General features: G+C 46.6%; 1 long non-coding RNA gene across 1 annotated transcript; it reads right to left on the bottom strand.

Annotated features, from left to right (window-relative positions):
* Positions 1-3037: 3037 nt before the first annotated feature.
* Positions 3038-20407, bottom strand: LOC141945400 (uncharacterized). Its single transcript, XR_012629504.1, has 3 exons — positions 20168-20407; positions 13004-13283; positions 3038-11420 (listed from the first exon to the last, which is right to left on the bottom strand). It is a non-coding gene; the product is annotated as an uncharacterized LOC141945400 (long non-coding RNA).
* Between the last annotated feature and the right edge of the window lie 491 nt (positions 20408-20898).

Raw genomic sequence — 20898 nt, 5'->3', positions numbered from 1 at the left:
AACACAGCTCAGATCTGTTTCATAGCAAAGAACTTCAAAAAGTCCTTTGTATCTATTTGGTACAAAAGCAGCTGAATTCTGCATTTCACCCCAGCGCAGCTGACCATACAAGACACATACAGAAGAGATGGACACTCTCGGCAACCTACACAAGGCTAATTTACGTGGACTTAGAACAGACTCTAATATATTTAAAATCTTACTGCGTTCATAATTCTTACGGCTATACAGAGTTATCAGATAGCTAACACCCTTTAGTGTTGTCTCCCTTTGATTTGTTTTCCATTTTAATTTATGTGTTTGCTTTTTTTTTTTTTTTTTTGTCATCTTGCTTTTGCCCTGATTAGCCTTTTAAAGTCTCTTTTACATGCATGCTAGAACCATGCACATAATGGAGGGCCACTTGAAATGCTTTAATCTATGGTATGCAAACTTCCAAGCAGTAATATTGGAAACTTGCTAATCCAAAATAAAATAACCTGTGCAAGGGGATAACTATTTCAGTGTAAGCCTGTGCCAGTACCTGCCATTGCGAAAGCAGCTAAATGGAAGCCGGGACTTAGCATTGCACTTTGAAACATTTTTTCTTCCTTTCTAAGGAAGGCTATCTCATTTCTAGCGTGTTCTCAGGTGGCGGAGGCAAAGAATGGGATGTTAATTTAGAGTTAGACAGGAAAACAAACGTGCTTGGCTGCTCTACAGCTAAAGCATGATGCCCAAAGGCTGTCACGCCTCCAGCACCACCGGAGAGAGCAACTATCCTGAGATGTGAGGTAGCTGTCACTTTGTCCAAGCCAGAGCTGTCTAGCCAAGTTACTAGGGACTTATGACAGTGCTTTCCTAAATTTCCTAAATACAGAGAATACTGTAATGCTTTTATTGCCATCAGGTTCCTAACGCCAGGGCCTGCATGGGACAAACGGAGGGACGGTGCCCTGCTTCTCCACTGCCTAGCGCAGACCTGGCAGGTTTGCAGAAGCAGGGCAGTTGCATCCTGACCAGCGCTCTGCCTTCTGGCTAAGGACAAGGGGACTGCTGCCCAAAACCTGGCACAGGATTTTAAAGGAGGATGCTGATGTTCAATTTCTGAAGTTTTTTTTCAGGCACCTGTGTGACCTGTGTTTTCATTTGCACCGACAGCCTCATCATTTCTGGCAGAGACAACAGAAGCAGGAGGTGTTTAGCAGTTGGAAGATTAGTTCACTTCAGCAGTGACCATCCCATGGCTTACAGGTTACATGTCAGCCTGCATTTACCTGGTGATCTGTCCTTACCTCCCTGCTCTTCCCAGAGCACCTCAGATCCCTTTGGGCAGGGGAATGCCACCTCCTGGCCAGGGGCAGGTGACATGCACCGCATCTAGGTAGGTTTAAAGCAGGTTTTGATTTGTGCATGGGTGGTGGTATGTAACATGCCACACACAATGGCAGAGGGGTGGGTGCTGGGATCAGGAGCCACAGGGGGCCCAGGACTGCTCAGTGGTGGTCTGTGCTGCAGAAGCTTAATTTCCGAACTTCAATCGTTTCTGATTTTTTTTTTATTTTAAAAGCAAAACCTTCCTTCTCACAAACAAGCACAGCGAGAGTTGGGACAGAGTAGGTCAACCCAGCCCGACAGTACCAATGGTGTGTATAGGCAGAGCGTGGGCACCTAGGAAGTTTAATCACTTATTTGGGCCCTCCTATTTTTGTTTCCCCAAAAAAACCCTTCTTGATTAATGCCTTAAAGTTTCATCTTTCAGCTCTTCAGTGCACATCTTTAACCAGTTTTAGATAACTTCCATACTCAAAAAGACGTCAGGCCTTCAGGCTTACTCAGGCAGGGGGAAGGCTATGTGAACCCTCTCCTCTTCCCTCCCCACTGTGCATTGTCACTCACCCCCTATTTTTCAGTCTTTGTTTGGAAATGTATCTAGTTTCCTTCTGAACTCTTTAAAGCTCCTTACTTCTATGATGGATGTGGGTAACGTATTCCATATGCTCGCTTCCCTTTGGTTGGCGTGCTCTTCCCGTCTGTGTCTCTGATGGAGGGACATGCCAGGCTTCTCTTGTTGCCACTTGAAAGCTGGGAAGAGCCTTTGGTTCTTTAACAAAATTAATTTAGTTTCAAACGCTCTTTCTCTTGAACTGTACACTGCATTGCTTTGCTCTGCTTAGGTGTTTGCATATTGTGTCATAATTGTTTCATCTGTGCCAGGATATTATTTTTACAGCTGGTTGTGCCTTTGATACAAGGAAATGTGAGAGTTTAAAGGCAGGAGAGGGACCGATGGTGGGGGAGCCACCGCAGCTGTCTGTGCTGTCCCCAAGTGGGGAGCCGTGCTTCACTGACCCGCCATGCAGAGCACCAGCAGGGTTTTTTCAATAAAGGATGAGGAAAAAACAAGCCAAAGCTAATGCAGAAATGAACAGCTGGCATCATCAGGGCCTTGGGAGCACTAATAGGCCTTAACGAGCCTGCCCAGCCTCCCATGGGGCTTCCACCCACCCCACCCTGGCCCACCAGCCCGGTTCAGCTCAGCCGGGGCCTTTGGTGCCTGCTGGAGTGATGCTGTCTTGGGTGCCTCGTCCCAGCTTAGGGATGGACAGGTCTTCCTGCGTGGGTCTCAGACTCATGTTGTAGGTGTCCCCCCTCTCCTGCTCCTCTGTCCAGACCCCCTGGGTGGACCCTGGACCCACCCCATCACTGCACCTGGTCCAGTGCTGTCGATGGACCTATGCCCAGCTGCTGGCTCTGCTGGGGACTGCGGCGTGGCCGGGTCACTCTCCCTCATGGGGCAGCCCCTCTCTTCATTTCGCATGAGGTCCCTTCTGCAACATAATGTCTGAAAACCCCTTCCAGGTAGGTAATGATTCCCTTCTTACTGGTTCTGTACCAGCCATGGGCAAAAGACAGTGGATAGCAAATAGAGATGGAGGTCATCCAGTTTGCAGAAGACACCATTTTAAGTGCTCGATAATTGCAGCAAAACTGAGGAGCAAAACACAGCTAGGGACAGGGAGAAAGGGATGGAAAAAATCAGATTAAAATGTAGCTATTAGAGTGACTAAATATTGTTTATTTAAGGCTGGTTCAGGTTCACATTCAGTCTCAGGCACTCTTGAACTAATTTCTGTCATGCAATAAATGGAAAGCCAAAGCAAAGCAGTGCTGATTGACCCAGCTTGTCTCTCCAGTGAAGCAAAAAGGCCTTTGCAGCTACAATTTTATGCAAGTATTTTTGCAGCGGTGCGGAAGCCATTAAACTGTGTGGTTATGGATTTCACCACTCATTCGAGACCTATTAAAATAAGGTTTTACATAGGGTGCCTGAGGCAGCAGGGACAGGTCAGAGAGGGCAGATTTTGCACCAGACCACCATTGCCTTACCAAAGAAAGCAAAATACATTTCTCTCATTTACAGATACCATAGTCTCAGTTAAAAACTCAATTGCCAGTGCTTGTCAGCACTCAGGGTCTAAAATGTCACTTCTCCCTCCCCGAGACAAAGAGCAGCAGTAATCCTGTGGCACTGCCTCACAAATGTGAATACAAATGAATTTTGAGTGAGGGTTGTTTTATTGACTGAAATGTTCCAAGTCTATGGACTGCTTGTTCCCAGCATAGGGCTTTACCTGCCCTTTGTTTTATCTGTTAAGAGCAGAGCAGCTCCAGCTGGGCTCTCACAGGTGGGGTGTGCAAGGAGCATCTCTGAGGAGCAACTTGGGCTCAGCTGGGCACAGTTATCCAAAGGAGAGACCAGGCGGTTTGTCCCTTCATCTCTGTTTCCATTGCACTGCCTCTGTTGGGTCTTCTCTCATCTTTCCAATTTGGTCTCAAACCCTATTGTGCTATCATTTCCCATGTTCTTCCTTCTACCTGTTTGCTTCCAGTGAGGCAATGGAGTCAGCCACGAAATCCCCCCTTCCAGGTCTGCTGCTGGGTGTATTGGACAACACCGTCTCTTCTCCCGTTATGCTGTTTTCCTGTGGTTTCCTTCTGTTTCATCCCCTTGTGAATGCTGTAGTCTGCTGTTCGTCTGCCTCAGTGCGTCAACGGAGACCTTGCTCTGTCCTGGTTTTTTGGATTTCACTGGCCGTAAGTTATTTCTCAGAGCTATCTTTTCATTCATTTCTGTATTTTCTGTGTTGTTTATTTTAGCATTGTGTTATGTTAGGATGATGTCATGTTTTGGGTTGAATAGCTTTAAAGTTCAAAAAATGTAATAAGGATCAAGCTCGTTCTCTGGATTCATTTCGTTCTGAGCATCAAGCAGATTGGCCTTGTCTTCTCACACATTGTAAGCACCAGTTACAGCAGGGAGACAAGGCCTGCCCGTGTCCAGCATGGGATGTTGGACAGGAGCATAGGTGTAGTTTCTGTCCCTTGCAGGATTTAAGGGGAAACTCAGGCATAGGTGAGGTGGTGACTTGGGTGGTCCCTGGAGCTAAGTGGGTGGCAGGAGGACAGCAGACCTGTAGACTAGTGTGGCACGAGGTGGAAGTACATGTGTATTCAGGATGCTTCTGCTGCCCAACAGACCAAACCAGAGCTGAACTTGTCTGTGGGAAATGCAAGGCTTAGACATGAGCAGCAGTGGAAATCTCACCCAGCACAACAGGCAGATCTTGGTGGCTCTGCAGTGCCCTTGTCCTGCTTCCTCTGCCTGGAAATTGGATGTTTCTCCTCCCCAAGGTATTTGAGGCATCTTCTTGGGGCAAAGGACCCCTGAAGCCACCGTCAGTGGTGGGGGTTGAGGGTCTCCTCCCTTGACAGTCTTCTCTCTCTCTTCTATTAAAAACAAAACCAACAACTTGTTTTTTGAAGACAGGCTGAGAGTGCTTCCTCTTTCCTACAAACTTTTCTGTCCTCATGCTGAAGTGCCCCCCAAAACACAACAGCAGTAAAAACCTTTCAGATGAACATATGCAAGTGAATTGCAGACTAAGGAAAGTGGTTCACTTTTTTCCCTGCCATGCCCTCAAGGTGCAGAATGGCTTTTGCTCCTGTACCTCTTGCAGGTCCCACTGTGAGGCTCAGCAGCTCCTGGTGAACACCTGTGAGGTGGGAGCATGTTTCCATCTCCCGCCCTGACCCACCCAGTGCTGCGAAACCCACAGGTCTCAGATGTCCCCTAGGACTATGCTTCAGCTGGTGGCCACTCATTCCCATCACTGATATATCCAAGTGCCCTCTGTAAGCATGCAAAACAAGATCTGTGGGACATCCCCCTTCTAGATTCATCATGACAATTCCTTAATGAGCTACTATCTCCTGTCCTACTGTATCTGTTATCATTGTAGACAGGGGGTTCGATTCGGTAGCCCATGTATAGATGTCTAGTGTTGTTTGAGAAACCTTGGCACACCTCAGGGGGCCTCCAGCTGCCTCTCCAGACATGTGCATGTCTCCTGTGTGTCTTGAGCCTTATTTTCTATCTCTGTGTTGCTGCCACAAGTAGCTGTAGGTGACTCAGACAGCAATGTGTCACCCCAGTGCAGGCAGCTGAAGGAGGCTCTCGCTGCATGCCCTTTACAGCAGGAGCAATGGGCAAAGTTAACAATTATCAACTGATTATCAATTTTTCCTCTCTGTTGTGCTAGCTGCATGTGGAAGTGCATCTGAATGGAGGTGCACCTGCTGGAGTCTGATAGCTGAGCTTGGCACCAGTGCTTCTGATGGGACTCCTTTCTCCCTCTGGTGCTGTGTGCTCCCCTTAGTTTCTCTTGTTTTTTCCTCTGCTCTGAACATGTCTTGTCCCTTGTGAGGATGGTGCACACAACCATGTGCCTCACTCCATGTCCTGCTCAGAGGGAAGGCCGTCCTGTTCTGCGTCTTGCCAGTATCCAATTGTGGGGATGTTTGTGGCGTGGGGCTTTTTTCCTTCTCTTTTTAAGCCTCAAGGATGTAGCTACAGTATGAAGAGGGGTCCTAAAAATCAAGTTATCCAAGCACTTAGGAATTCTCTGTATAATCAATTCCATCCCTCTGTGAGACACAGAGTTGCTTTTGTCCCCTGATTGTAAACAGAGGTACAAAGCTGAAGGCATAAACCACATTGTGTGCAGCAGGCATTGGCTTCAGGAGAAATGCGAGCAGCTGCTGTTAGGAGCCCAGCGCTATGTCCACGCTCCTAAATCAAGCCTGTTCCCTGACTGGGATGGGGTGCACAGCGTTGCTCGACCCCACGCAGCTGACCCCTCTGCTCCAAGGTGCACGGTGGCCTCCCTGTGCTGCCTCTTGGGCATCTGCCCACCCCGCCCCTGGGACCACTGACAGGAGGGTGCAGCTGGGCTCTGGCGGGGTGATGCTGCGGCATGCACTGGTGGTGGACCTGGGTCCTCTGTGCACCTCTCAGACCCGCGTAGGTACATCTCTGTGTCCTCGATGTAGTCGGAGGCATGGGAAAGTCAGGGAAGGAAAGGTGGGGGATGAGACCACCCGAGTTATATGCCAAATGTGAGTTTAAGAAAGAGTGTGAATACCCTCTCTCAGAGAACAACAACAAAAAAAAAAGCACTGATGAGTCATTCTGTAGTCAATTAGGAGAAATTTCTGGACTGGTAGCCCTTGTCCTCATGGTAGATTACAATTTCCCAGACATCAGCTGAGAATATCATACTGCTCTGATGAGCAGGTCTTGGAAATTCTTGAAGTTTGTAGGAGATAACTTCTTCTCACAGGTGCTCAGTGAGCCATCTAGGAAAGATGCCTTCCTAGAGCTGATATTTGTCACTAGAGAATGACTTGTGGGGAATGTGATGGTAGGTGGCTGTCTTGGCCACAGTGATCATGAAATGGTTGAGTTTAAATTTTTCAGCATAATGAGAAAAAAGGACAACAGATTTGCTACCCTGGACTTCAGAAGAGCAAACTTTAAGCTATTCAGGGAGCTATTTAACGGGGTGCCCTGGGAATCTGCTTTTGAGGGCTTAGGAGCCCACTGCCTCTCATGAGGGCTGGTAGGTCTTTAAGAACCACCTTTGAGAAGCACAGGAGCAGGCAATTCCACTGTGTTGTAGACGCCTCTGCAGAAAGCGGCTGGAAAGCAGAGGGAGTAGGCGGGGATGAAGGGCCACCTGTGCTGGAGCTTGCAGGTTGTTTGACACTGTGTGAGCTGCTCTTGCTCATCCTGGTGAGGTTTCCCCTCAGAAATCTGAGAAAGGTGTTTAAAATACCAAAACAAATGAATTCCCTACCTTAGACCCATTATGTTAACTTTCTCCTCTGTCGCTGTATGCGTTGACACAGCTGCCAAGGGAGGGTCAGCATACCCACTTCAGCTGTATCATGGGTAACAAATCCAGTACCCTCTCCCCCAAACTTAGTCCCCTCTTCCCCTCTCTGAAACCTGAAATCAGAAAAGATCCTTTAAGTGACAAAATAAAAAATGAGAAAATAGCTGTTTTGTAGACAAAACTGGCTGCTCTCTGTAAGTTGGTGGTGGCTTCTGCAAAGGCTTCCAAAATCTATAGAATATAGAGGCAGCTCTGCTGTACACTTGGTCCGAGGTGCAGCATAGGCTGGGTAAGCTTGGTTGGCCAGAAATAGAGGGCAAAGTTATCCCTCCTTGTGTGCAGCCTTTCTGAACAGGGAAACAAGTACAATAGTAATTGGCTTAATTTCCGTACTGCTTCCAGTTTGCCTTGCAGAGGGGTTTTAATGCTTTTACTCATGGCAATTGCTCCTGCAAGTGCTGGGTTGGTGATTTTGTGAGCGGGAGACTTGGCTTTCATTTGCTTCCTATTCAGGGTCCCTTCAGCAACGTAACCCCCTCTGCTGTCAGTGCCGCTTCCTTGGCTGCGTGTGGTCCTTTTGCCGAATCCTGACATTTTTTATTTTTGGTTAACATCAGAATGGAGCTGCAGAATAATTGCTCTTTCACTTTCCTCTTAAATAGGCCACGCTGCTCGTCTGCATGAATGTTCTCTTCATGCATCTTGTCACTCTGCCTCGCAGGCTTCCTTGGAGGGGAAAAAAAACCAACGCACTTTATTTTTTAAAAAGATGCCTTTTCTTCCTCGTGAATTGCCCTTGCTCTGTATGACAGCCAGCAATTGGCCCCAAAGGATGAATACTAAGCAGCTTTGCCAAGGTGCAATTCAGCTATAAGACATCCAGTATATCCGGGGCTGTCCTGGAAGACCTTGAGGGCAGGGGGATTGAAGCTGGGGAGGAAGGCCACCTTGGCAGCTCCACCCTGCTAAAGCACTCGACCTAAAGCCAAAGCCAGGTTTTAGCCACTGGTGTGCAAATCCTGGTGACACGGGGGGACGAGCTGCAGATGCAAGTCAGTCTTCTCCAGGATGAAAGCTTTTGCTGTCAAGCTATTCAAAGGGAAACATTCTGAAGCTGAAATCTGCTGGTGTGCACTGGCTCCTGCTCCGGAGGCCGGCCGCGTGCCTCGGCTTGCCTCAAACCTTCAGGGAGGGAGGGATGGAGGGACCCCGGGGGGAAGCGTAGAGAGGAGCAAGACAGGCTTTGCAAAGCTGGCTGCAGTGCCTCTGCCCTGCTTCTCCTTGCCTGCCTGCCCAGAGGCAAATGTGATCATCTTAAATGCGATAGGATTTGGCCACAGACCATGCTCTACCACGAAGCATAGTACCAAGGAGTTTTTCCTCCTTGCTGAAGTACTCGCCTGAAGAGATCACACACTGATTGTGTCTAATAACATTTATGCGACCTGATTATTTATCAGAATAAAAGCCTGCTCATCCTTCAATGCCGGTTAGCTTCTAACACGATGTTTTCCTAATGCACAGAGGTCACCCTGAAAGAAATGCATCGGGAAGACCGGACCATGTGCCATGCTGTGCTGAAGCCCATGTCATTCCACAAAGACAAGATGGAGCTTGTTACCTCTCCAAAACCAGGTCTAAGTCAGACCACAGGGTAAAACGAAGCATGTGGAAGAAGAAGGGTGCACATGGGAGCAGCGCCCATGCCTGGAGGGGTGAGGAAAGTGGGGTGCCAGAAGTTGCTTGACTCGCCTTGCATGACTCTGCATATTCGGAGGAAAAAAGGAGTGGCACAAAAGCGTGACCTAAGATCGCTGCCGTAGGATATGCCTTACTTTACAGGCATTGAGGTACGGGCAAGCGTGGGTTTTCCATTTTAAAATGGCAAAGAGGAATGTAGGGGCTTAATAGACATCCTGAGACTCCAGGCCAAGACTGCAACCTCTACCATCACCCACAGATCACTGTAGACTTCTGTTCCAGACTGCACTAGCTCCATTACAGAGGTAATTAGGCTGGATTTTGTCCTGCTGCTCTCAGTAAAAGGTTGTTCTGGAGCCTCCTTGCTCTGATGATTAGAAACCAGATAAGAAGAGAGCAGCCACGTGGGGTCAGCTGAAGGATCCTTCTGAGTATCATATGTCCAGTGATAGTCAGTACTGTATTTAAACAGGAAAAGCAAAATCTCTTAAATTAAGAGAAGTTAGAATACAGCCAAACCAAACAAACAATTGGCCTCTCTGGAAGAAAACGCATAGTATTTGTGAGGCCACATCTAAGTGTACTGTGTCCAGTTGTAGGGTCATCGGTACAAGAGGAGCATTGACACACTGGAGCAAGTCCAACAGAAGGACGTGGTGTACCAGGAGAGGACGAGAGAGCTGCGTTTGTCCAGCCTGAAGAAAAGGCTGAAAGGAGACCATACTGCTGTCTGCAACTACCTTACAGGAAATACAGAGCCAGGGTCATCTTGGAAGTGCACAGTGAAAGGATGAGGGGTACCAAACAGAAGTTACATACAAGGAAATCCCCGTTAGTCATTAGGAAAAAATTTTCACAGGGATGGTGCTCAAATCATCTCTTGCAGAGATGTGCAAAACTCTCCAAGACAAAGGTTTGCTCTGACTTTGAAGTTGGCTGTGCTTTGGGTAGGGATTGGGCCAGACACCCTTCCAACCTAAATTATTGTGTGATTCTATGTTCTGTTTATAGGTACACCTGATTTTATTTTTTCATTTATACGTATACCTGTAGTTCAGGCAACTATGAGTGCAATCACCATTGTCCAGCACCTCCCATAATAAGACATCATTTTCACTTTCTTGTAGTATTACCATATGGCATTCGTTTAGGTTGAAATTGTCAGAGAAGCTCTTTGTACAGCATCTTTTCTTTCAGTAGGTCCATCTCTTTCCCTTTGCTGTTTGAGTTTAGGTGCTCTAACCATTTCAAAGAACAAGATTTCTGAAAAAGTCATGACCAAGGGCCAGGTGGTGGCTTAGAAACCAGGCGGCATGTCCAGCAGATGTGGCTTACAGGGTTATCATATGACTGATACTCCAGCTATGCGGATAATTGAGGTCCATGCCTGAGCTCAGCTCCTGGGTCTCCTTTCTGTAGTGGTCCTCTTTTCTGGAAGGTGGCACCAGCAGCTGTGTGCGGGTGTTTTTGAGTACCAGCTGGTGTTGGTGGGAGCCCTGCTCCACCACCTCCAAAATCTGTCCCCAGCCCCTAGGATTTGGTGCCCAGAGGACGTCTGTGGACAGCAGGTCCAAAAGGAAATAGGTCCTTCCCCTCTGCCACCCGCAGAAGGCCAATTGCTCTGAAATCACTGCTCTTTGAACTCAAGCGCACTGTGCTAGGTTAAAATGGTTATGACCTTCACACAGCCCTCTCTGTGCTGCTTTAACTACATCAGGTGAAAACCAGATTTCAAATGAAGCTGGTGGGGCTCCAGGGCAAAAGCAAGCCCTCCGGCATAACTGTCCATATTTTTCTAACACTTCAATGCAGGAGGTGGGACTTAAAATGGACAGTCATACCCAAAGGACCATCACTCTCACTTGTGAACCCTTCACGAACCCAGGAAAAAAATCAATAAGGGGTTTAAAAAACCCAACAAAATCATATTCCATCTCTTCTGTGCCAGCAGATCTGCAGAGCAGGTTTAGGGTTGTTTTGCATCTGGGATAAAAAAAAATAGAATTGTAGTGTAGGGTTCCCTGTAGGGGATTAGGTTTTGTTTTAAAACTTTAAACAAACACAGAAATCTTAGCATAAGCTTCTCAAAGATTAAGCATTCTGGCATGAATTTAGGAAGAAAGAGCATAAGGCTGGGACTTAGGAGACTTTAGGATTACTGTCTTCTCTACCACCATGCAAACGTGGTGTGACCATCTCCTGCTTAATTTAAGCCAGATCTTCCAGGCTAATTTCTGCCTTCTGATTTCAGTGAGAGCTGATGACTTAAATACTGTTAGAAGATCTGTTTGCTTGGTTTTCTCTCTTTCATTGCTGCCTGCTTGTCTTTGAGGTGTTGCAAGAGCTTTGGGGTGAGGAGTGGTCCCTATATGTTTGTAAAATGATGAGCTCTGATCATTATTGCTCTTCTCTGAGGGATATTATAAGGAGTCAAGTCGCCACATGCTGGTGTCTTCACTTCGGCTGTGTCCAGCATTACTGACCACAGCTTGAGGTCTGTGGCTGTAAAGAGCAACATCAGCGTTAGTGACCCTGGGTGGGCTATGGTGAGGTGCAACCAAGGACTGCAGCGAGGCTGAAACACTTCATCGTGTTTGTGACCAGTGCTGGAGCCCTGAGCCTGCTGGGAGCCGCTGGCAGCAACGCCTGTCCCCGGCACGCACAGCCCCGCTCCTCGCACAGTTCCGCATCCTCGCGTGCATGTCCACAGCATGCGTGGCAGAAGGTACATAAATTAGGTGTCACCTCTTTTTTTTTTTTCCCAAGAAAAAAACCCCAGTGTTGAGCTAAGCTTGACTAGAATAAAAAAACCAACTTATAATATCAGATGATGGGTCACCACCACCACCAATGGCCCCAGCAAAGTTGCCACTCACTTGGTCCCGCAGCCAGGGGCAGCACCGGTGACCCCCACGTGCTTTTGTAGAGCAGTGGCTGACTCGCTCCCTTCCCTGGATGGAGCAAAACATCTTGCATGGCTATACCTCCGCTGGCCCCAGGTACAAAGGTTGGCCAATGCATGTGTGTAGGCGGCAGGAGCAGGTTTCTCCTCTTCTTTGATATGACATAAATGGGAATGACCCAGGGTTTATGAATCCCAGGTGGAAAAAAGATGGGGGTGGAAAGCAGAGCCGGTCCCAAAGTCACAGATCTGACAGGCGATTCGTATTTTCTTTTGCAAGACTCATTTTGGGCACGTGACGCGTGAGGTTTCGGTACTTCAGGGCAAGGGTCAGTCGTCTTTTCTGCATGTAAAATGGCATCCACCCATGCAGTTCAAATACAGAATCAAGGTGGTCATGGACCTACTTCAGCTGCTGACCTCATTTTCCTCCTGCTTTGCAGGAGAAAGAGGATTGTTCTCTGTTTGTCCAAACAAGCAAGTGGTGTTTGGTGTGTGTATCTATACACAGTTGGGGAGGGAGAGGTGTGTATGGTGTACAAATATGCTCGTGCTCACAGTACAGCTTTGATTGCATAGTTGTATCGCAGATGGAGGTGACACCAAATAATATTGTGTAACAACAGAAGGTTTTTCCAGAGTTACACAATGGTTAGATCCTGTACTGGAGGTCAAGAAACTCCAACTAACTGATTTCAGGTAACGAAGCATGCCAGAGACACTGGAAACTTTGCACATTACATACACTACTACCACCACCCCCTGAAACTGTCTCAACATAGATGACAACATTTTAATTTGTTTTGCGTCAAGATTAACGTGCTTGGCATAATTGAGGGAACAAAGATAACACTTCTGAACTTGGTGTCTACTACAGTGGAAAATGCGAGGTGTCTTAATAGCCTTTCACAGAGCCTTTCCCCATCTGTGAGCAATAGGGAAAAAAAGTTGAAGCAGCAGCAAAATCCCAGCTAAGTGCATCAGATGGATGGTGGCACCTTGACAAAGCACACTTTTATATGTGGTCACAGTGAAGCCTAAATTTCCCCCTTTGACTAGCCAGGGGAAGCAATCCCTGTCAAACCTGGCTTCCCCAAGGTATATCAGCTGTATGCAGAGCCACTCATGCTGCCACAGGAGCACATCCTAGGCAAAAAAAGGAAAAAAAAATTATAAGTGTTACCTGCTCCTATTTATCTGGCTTGTAGAAAGAGGGACATTTTTGAAGCAGCGCCCAGGTGAGCTCTGCCTTTGAATCCTTTTCCCATTGCTTCTAGGAAAATCCTGCTGTAAATCCCTTGTAGTTGCAGCATCTTGGTTATTTCTGGGAGACAGATGAAGTTGTCATCTTCTGACGTGTCCTGAGTAGACTCTCTTCTAGAGGACAACCATCCCCGGGCAGATACAGCTAGGTTCAGCTGGGAGCCACACAAGACCAGAGTAGGAATGCTGAAGACTTTTTTCTGTATAACACACATTGTAAGGCTTTTAGCAAATGCACCATAGCTGCCACAGTCAGTGTTGGCAGCCTCTCCCCTGCTGCAGAAACACCCCTGCAAGGCAGGGCTGGTGGCAAATATAGATTTGGCAATATAGCAAAAAACCCCCACACACCTGAAAAACAAAGGTAGGGTTATTACAGAGACCCAAGTTACTGACTATTCCAGGAAAATCAGAAAATTATTTCTACTGTACATGGGAAGCCAGGGAGAGTCAGGTGGGAAAAACAGTCAAGAAAGAGGCCACACTCCCAAGTGAAGCCTTCAGCCACCAAATACCCTGCTAAGGAGGTGAGGTTCACAAAGATGAGGAAGTCCACTGTTGTGATACGAGGTTTATTTGCCCCTGGAGCTGTAGCATGAATTATTCAATATATTATTCAATGAAAATGTGTGTCAGGACTTATACATTACGGCAGTAAAAGCTGAAGTCAGAAGTTGTTCTCCATCACAAGAGAGGGTTCACATGAAGTCATGAGATTTCACCTCTTGTTTGCAGTCCATGCATTTTATATCAGTTCTCTGTGATTAAATTAAGCATACAGCATGGTTTTATAGGACAGCCTGAGCTTTTCATAAAATGTCTTGACAAGACAGAATTTTTCTGAAGACATACAGTGGAAACAGCAAGGGTTTTTCCATAACCACGAAATAATTGTTCTAGATATATTACTGTACCAAACAAAACTGTTCTCTTTATATCTTTTGTTTCTTGGTAAACACAGTGCTCACTGCAATGAGGAACATTTGAAAGGCAAAATATTGAGATAGATGTTATCCAAGGTATTTTTGTGTTCATGGGGCACATTACTGACAGTTGCTCTGTGCTTCATGACAAGCTCAGAGAATAATAAATTACCAGGAAAAATGTTTCTATTCCAAAAACCAGTGTTTATGCCCCTCAGTCAGAACCTGGATGTACTTACTAAAGCCAGTCAAAAGAAATATTTTTCTGCATATTTCGTAAAACTTTGAATTGTTTTTACTTCCCCGCATTTTTTTAAAATTTTCTTAGAATCTTTGCAAAAACCCTTTCCAAATCCTGAGGTCTGATGTTTTTTTTTTTTAGAAGAAGCACCAAGTGCCAGAGGAGGATGTTACCAGGACTTACAACGTACAGTCCAAATCTGTGCTCTGCCTCAGGCAGGCCAAATTCCCATTAGCACTTGAGGTTCAGCCAGCGATACAATTCTCATTTTCCTTTTTTTGGAACTGATTCACCACCTTTGTCATCCCCACAGGTCAGCTTAAGGATTGTGCCAAAGGAAAGCAGTAACTCTCTGAGCTGATACCCAGAGGAACAGCTTAGTCTGTTCTGTCAGGAGCGGGAAGCATCACTCCCGCTGCAAAAGAAGTTATATGATTGCATGTGTTACAACTGGGATACAGAGGTTAGAAAACCACTTTCAGACAGCTCTTGTTGCATGGGTACAGTGTATGTGGAAGAAGGTAAAACCCCTTGTGTTATAATTTCTTGTCTCCCTCATTTTCTTCTTTTCAAACCCTAAATGACCCAGAAGGAAAGAAAAGCGCCTGTGCTTTGCTCACCCGTAATTAGGGAGGAAACAAGTTTAAACTGTGCATGTTTGCGTGTGGCAAAGGGAGGGATCGTGCTCCCCAGTCTGCCCCTGAAATTACTCCTAATAGGACTAAATAACGTTTTGCAACTGGGCTCTCAGCAAGCAGTAAGCTGCCATCAGAAGGCACACCTGCATACTACCACCAAAACACCAGCGTGCTTTTGCATGTATCATGCTATTGTTATTATAATGGAAAATAACTAGCTGTAAACAAATTATATGACTAGATACAGCCCTTTAATGAGTTTAGCTGCATACCTAGTGGTAGGTAAAAGGTAAACCAACAGCACTAGACAAGTAATTTCTGGACCCATTACAAGTAATTTGCAAGCACAGGCATCCCAGTTTCACAATCTCCCTCATCCTCGTTTCCTTTGAACCCTATGTCCTCTTGCCAGCATCAGTGTGCTCTGGCTTCTTTTTTGAAAAGGTTTGCCTTTACTCAGCTCTCTTGCTCTGGCTGTGCTTGCGCAAGTGTCAATAAATGTTTAACTCCATTGATACTTATAGCCTGGAGTAAAAGAGAGAAGAAAGTCTTCTATGGACAGGGATTAATATTTTCCCCTAAATTTTGCCCTTTTAATTATTAAGTGGAGAAATTAGGGTTATGTTTGCCTAAAGGTGCTACTTTTGTTACCTGCTTTGCAAATGCCTGAAATCGTTCTAATCTTCACCAGGCAATTTTAGCAAATCAGAGCATGTTTCTGAGCCCATGCCTGACTACTTATCCCCCTGCCTTGTGTTTTCGTAATCTCCCCTACACGTAGGGAACTGCCTAGCAGACAGCTGCAGTACATGGGGATCCTGATAAACAAAAAATGAAAGCAAAGGGATGCACTCAGCTGGTACCTGTTGTGCAAGACCCATCGAGTTTGGGTTGTGGGAGCCAAAAGGTGTGTGGGTTCCTGGCAGGCAGTTTGATGAGGAGGGGAATAGGGGCATGAGGACAAACTGCTGGAGCCATCGGGAGCCCCCGCCTCACCGTAAAGAAAGAGGAATCCACATGCTGGCAAGCAGTTGCCAAGTAAAGCAGTACACCTACACCTAGGATGCTGGGGAAAAAAGCCTAGCTGTGAAAAGGGTACGCTGTGTGGTTTAAGGGATGAGGCAAGGCAGTTGGTTTGTCCCAGGTCCTTGTACCTACGGGCTCAGGACAGGCACAGGTCTTTGCATCACAACACAGCCCAGTGTAAGAAGGGTCCTGGCCCCGTCTGTCATGGTCACCACGGGGACCCTGGTGCGGAGGCACGGCAAGCCCCGAGCACACTGTGGCTTGCTGGGGGTGGCATGACAAAGCCTGGCGTGACACAGCATTTGCTGGCTTCACCTCCCTGGGAATCTTAAAGCGTCTTTGAATCAATAGCCCATTCCCTGGCCTTTATAGGATATCTTCTTAGCATGCTTTCTGGTGTTTTGGGAAAAAAAAAGCCCAACACAAAACAAACCTGACTAAAGCCAACCCTCCAGCGCTGCAGCTTAGGAAGACTACACCAGCTCAGCTGATCTTAACACCAGGAAACACTGGCTTTTCCCAGAGTGGTGTCTGCTATAAGAGTCAAAACTAGACTAAGGAAAGGGTGGAATAAGAAACGAGGAACCACACAGACTGTTTTACAGTAAGAGCTTATGAACATTTACCTAGAACACCTAGAACAGCAGTGCGCACACCAGCCCACAGCACAGCCAGGGCGAGCAGGGGCCATCTGCCAGGTCTCTGCTTGCGCGCAGCTGCAGGCGCCTTGAAACAGGAGCGAAACCCTCTTCAAAACCTGGCTTTGCTGTCTGGGGAAAGACGGGTGCACATGCCATGCAAAATGTAGGTCAGGGCCACAGGTAAGTCCTGGGGTGCTCTGCAGGGACTTGCGTGATGGACTAACCAAGTTGCACAAAGAGAAAACATATCAAGATCTCGTATAGCTGGTCTCTGTTTGTATCAATTATTAAATGTTTGATGAATGCTAACTGCCTCACCTACTTTACCCCTTTTACCTACCATGGCACTGACTGGCTTCTCCATTTTTCTCTGTTATTGATGAATTTTGAGGAAAAGAGTATCTCACGACAAAACAATCATCTTAGATGTGAGGAATGAGATACAAAAAAGACATGTAAAGCAGGGACAACCCTAGGAATAGGAAAGAGATGTGTGGGCAAAGGAAAATATAAATTGAGTGGCAGGACACTGTATCACCAGTTTACAGTAGAGAGGAGACCAGCAGTGTCTGGAGAATCACATTCATTTTCTATCCCCTCCTAAAAAAAGTCTGGATTTCACCCTGGGAACCGCATGTCCATGAATTTTATTGATACAAATATATAGAATTGCAGAGGAACTTCATTTTGTATGAAATTACTCACTGCAAAATTTTAAATTCCGTACTAATTCAAAGTATATGTAGTTTTGCTACTATAAATGTTCATGAAGGAGAGAAAAAAGGGGGTGCAGGCAGGACTCCAGATGGTAGGAGGGTTTTTATGTGACAGGCACCTCAGTAAGGTCAGTCAATGCATGGTTCTCGTACCACTGAGAACAGAGATCGCTGCGCCAAGGCACTCTCTGGCCTTGTCAACATCAGGGAAAACAGATGAGGAGCAATAAAAAATAACCCAGAGTTATATTGAATGAAGCCCCACAACAGTCCTTGCTCTAGTATTTCGCAAGTCAGGGTTCAGTTTAATCAAGCGTAGGTCTCCTGAGCAGAACCACTTGTGGCACATCTGGGTAACTGCGGCTCTGTCTCCAAAGTGTCATTTTTCTTCATTATTAACAAAACATGGTTAGGTTTTTTTTTTTGTCAGCCAAAGAGAAGAAAGAAATGGTGGTTAAGTGACAAAGACCCACTAGCCTTTTCCAACGATGATATCAAATATCTGTACATTGGCATTCCTGTTACCCGCTCCCTGTGTGCTGCCTCGGGGATGTCCCTGCTCCCAAGTTCAAAACAGCAGAACAGCTCTGGCGTTAATCGTACAGCCGAGTGTCGAATTTCCTTAGGGCTGATTTACGCTGCTGTAGAAGACCCTTTTTCACTTTGAACTGACTCCTTTCAATACAAATGGCACTGTGAAAAATCAGCCTCGTCGGTCCTGGGACAACTACATTTGTGCGGATCTGTGGATGTGTGTATCTGTTGCTCTGGCTCTGTGAGCAAAGCCTAGGCCATGCTGTTTCTGTGAAACCTGCTGATTTATTGCTTTATTTTATTTATAGTGACAGGTCCTAGGGCATGATTCACTTATTTGTTCTCTAAAAGCTCCACCTTTTACTCTTTAATTGTTGTTGTCTTCCATCCCCAGCATGAGAGGGAAGTGGCCGGGAAGAGAAGACTTGGCGAGCCGACGGGCAGCACATACAAAGCATCACCCCAGCGTGCAAGGACAAGGAAGGGCCAAGGAGCAAGCCCAGATGGGATTAGCAAGGGACATCAGGAAGGCCAGGTATCATTCTGTGGGTGCAGTGAAATAAGAAAGTTTTCAGTGCTTTCCTTCCTGTAGGCAAAGCATTTAGTGCCTTTTAGTTTCTACTTCTCTTCCCCAAAACACCAGTTGCACGCGGGTGGAAAGTGCAAATACCAGCAGTGCCAAAGGGTAAGATAAGTGCCTCTAATAAGGAAGGGACAGGAGAAATAGTTCATGCAGAAGTTAATTATTTGCAAATTGGCAGCTATACTTTGACCTCAGATACCTGAAGACCTGGCTAATAACACCTCTGCGTCACGAGTAGCTGTAGTAGCTGTAAGACTTGATGAAGGATGAGTCAATCTGTGACGGTCAGGAAGGACAAATAGTGTGGCTGCCTTTAAAACTGGGGAAAAGGAGAAGACTGGCTAACTTCATTTCAATGTCCAGGAAAATATTGGAGCAAATAATCAAATGGACTAGTTCACAATGATAAAAAGAACAAGCACTAAATGAGCAAAAGCAAGTTTACCTCCTTTTCTAGCCAGTCACTGGTCTTACAGAAAGGAGAGAGGCAGTAAATGTCATGTATCTTGGCTTCTGAGTACTTTTGACAGTGTCTCTGATGTCATTCTCATCATAAGTAAGCTCAGAAGAGAGATTTACAAGAGGGTGACACAAAGCTTGTCGGAAAACTGTAGCACGAGGGTGAGCAGCAGCGGGCACGGTGGCGAGATGTATCAGGAACAGCAGGGCAGGCTGGTGCCAGGGCTGGCACCACTCTGTGTCATCACTGGTGCCACCGGGGGCAGCAGGGATGCTATGGTGGTCTGCACCCCCACCCCGTGGGGTGGGACGGGGAGAAACAGAGGGTGCAATTCAGAGCAGGGATAAGTTCATACGAGATGGTGCTATCAGGCAGGAACAACGGACAAATCCAGCTGAGCAGTAGCCTGGCTGGCAGATGGCTGGGCAGGACCCTGGCTTGTGAGCTAAAGCGTGGGAGCACCGGGCTTCTGAGAAAAAGACAAACGCCATGCTGGGATGTACAAACAAGGACACAGCTTGCAAGATAGGGACAGAAGCCCTTTTGCTCTACCCTGCAGGGGCAGAGATGCAGCTGGAGGTCAGGCCATTGGTTTTGGGCTATGGCAACCCAGAAATAGCGCACCCCAGTTGGACACGGTGTGGGGGTAGCCACGGGGCTGACAGGGGGCCTGGAGAATGTCACCTATGGGGAAAGACCAAATGCACTGAGGTTGTTCTGCCTGAAGAAGGAAAGAAGAGTATTTCAACATGTGGGGCTGCAAACCAAAAGGGAATTACTCTACTCTCTGCCTGTGGGGCTGCGAGGAAGTTTCTGATTAGTCACTGGGAAATAATTATAGCTGGTAAGGGCAGTGAGGCAGAGGGCAGATGACGGCAATGGAGCCTCCACCACTGCATATCTTCAAAGACAATCTGTTGGAACAATGTGGGTGCAGTTTATATATTATTATTTGCATTACACTATAAGTAATATTTTTGTATGGTATCACCCACGCAGAGCGCAGCATGAATGCCAAGTGGGAAGTAAACCCCGCTGCAGTGCACTAGCCCATGCTCTCCCGGCACAGGACACATCCAGCTTTGGGGTATCTGCCAGAGACTTCAGCCAGTCAAGGTTTGTAGAGAGTGAACTGCAGCAGGGCAAAATCTGAACCACCCCTAAGTACTAAAGCAGCACAGGCCAGGGACCTTGCAGAAATTTTTGCCTATGGATCGGGGACGTGTCGTTTTCAGTTTGGAGCTCTTAGGGTGAGCTTTGCACACATTTTCAAATGCCTCCCCCTTTCTGAACAAGCAAAAACACAGAGTTTAAGTCCTTACCTAATCACAGGACTCCAGGAGCTGGAGCTTTAAGAGAAACAAAGTGATTTGTGACTCTTGCCATAGCTGTGGCTGCTGGACTTGTCTGTGGTTGTCTCTTCTCCTGCCCATGTGCCCAGGGCAGCCCAAATTTAAAACTTGATTTGGAGGGTGGTCTCAGATGCTCCAGTTTGCTTATAAGGGGCTGCTGTCAAGAAGTAAATTGAAAATCTTTCTAGCTGCAGCTGCATAGCTGGCCTGTGCCGCTCTGATTTGTATGCCACTACAAACAGTGAACTACATTCTAGGAATTACGCTTTGAGCCGTAACGTTTCCACCAGCTAATGAAAGGCATTTTGATAATTACGTCAAGCATAAGGGAAACATCTCTATAGTTACTCAGTAACTAAGATACTTTGTCAACACAGAAGTGACAGCGTTCTTATTGCCTAGTTAGTTACTCAGAAAAATTGAACTATTTACAACAGAGGCATTCAATACATTGTATTTGCTAATGCTGCATTTCAGTGGTACAGCCATGGAAATCAAGATGCCTTAATAGCCTACAGTCTGTCATCTTTGAATCATGGTGGAGCCCCTTTAGAAAAAAAATAATGCTTGCAGGGAATATTTTATATATACAAAGCGAATTTTATTGGATGGAGAATTAAACTGACGTAGTGAATCAGAGGACACTGATATTGTAAAGTTACTGATCTTCAGCTCCCTATTTATTTCTAAAGACATGCACC

This window comes from Strix uralensis, chromosome 1 (assembly GCF_047716275.1).
Source record: "Strix uralensis isolate ZFMK-TIS-50842 chromosome 1, bStrUra1, whole genome shotgun sequence".
In the NCBI taxonomy this organism is placed as follows: domain Eukaryota; kingdom Metazoa; phylum Chordata; class Aves; order Strigiformes; family Strigidae; genus Strix; species Strix uralensis.
Note: the sequence above shows the minus strand (reverse complement) of the source record. Positions and strands in the feature narration are given on the sequence as shown.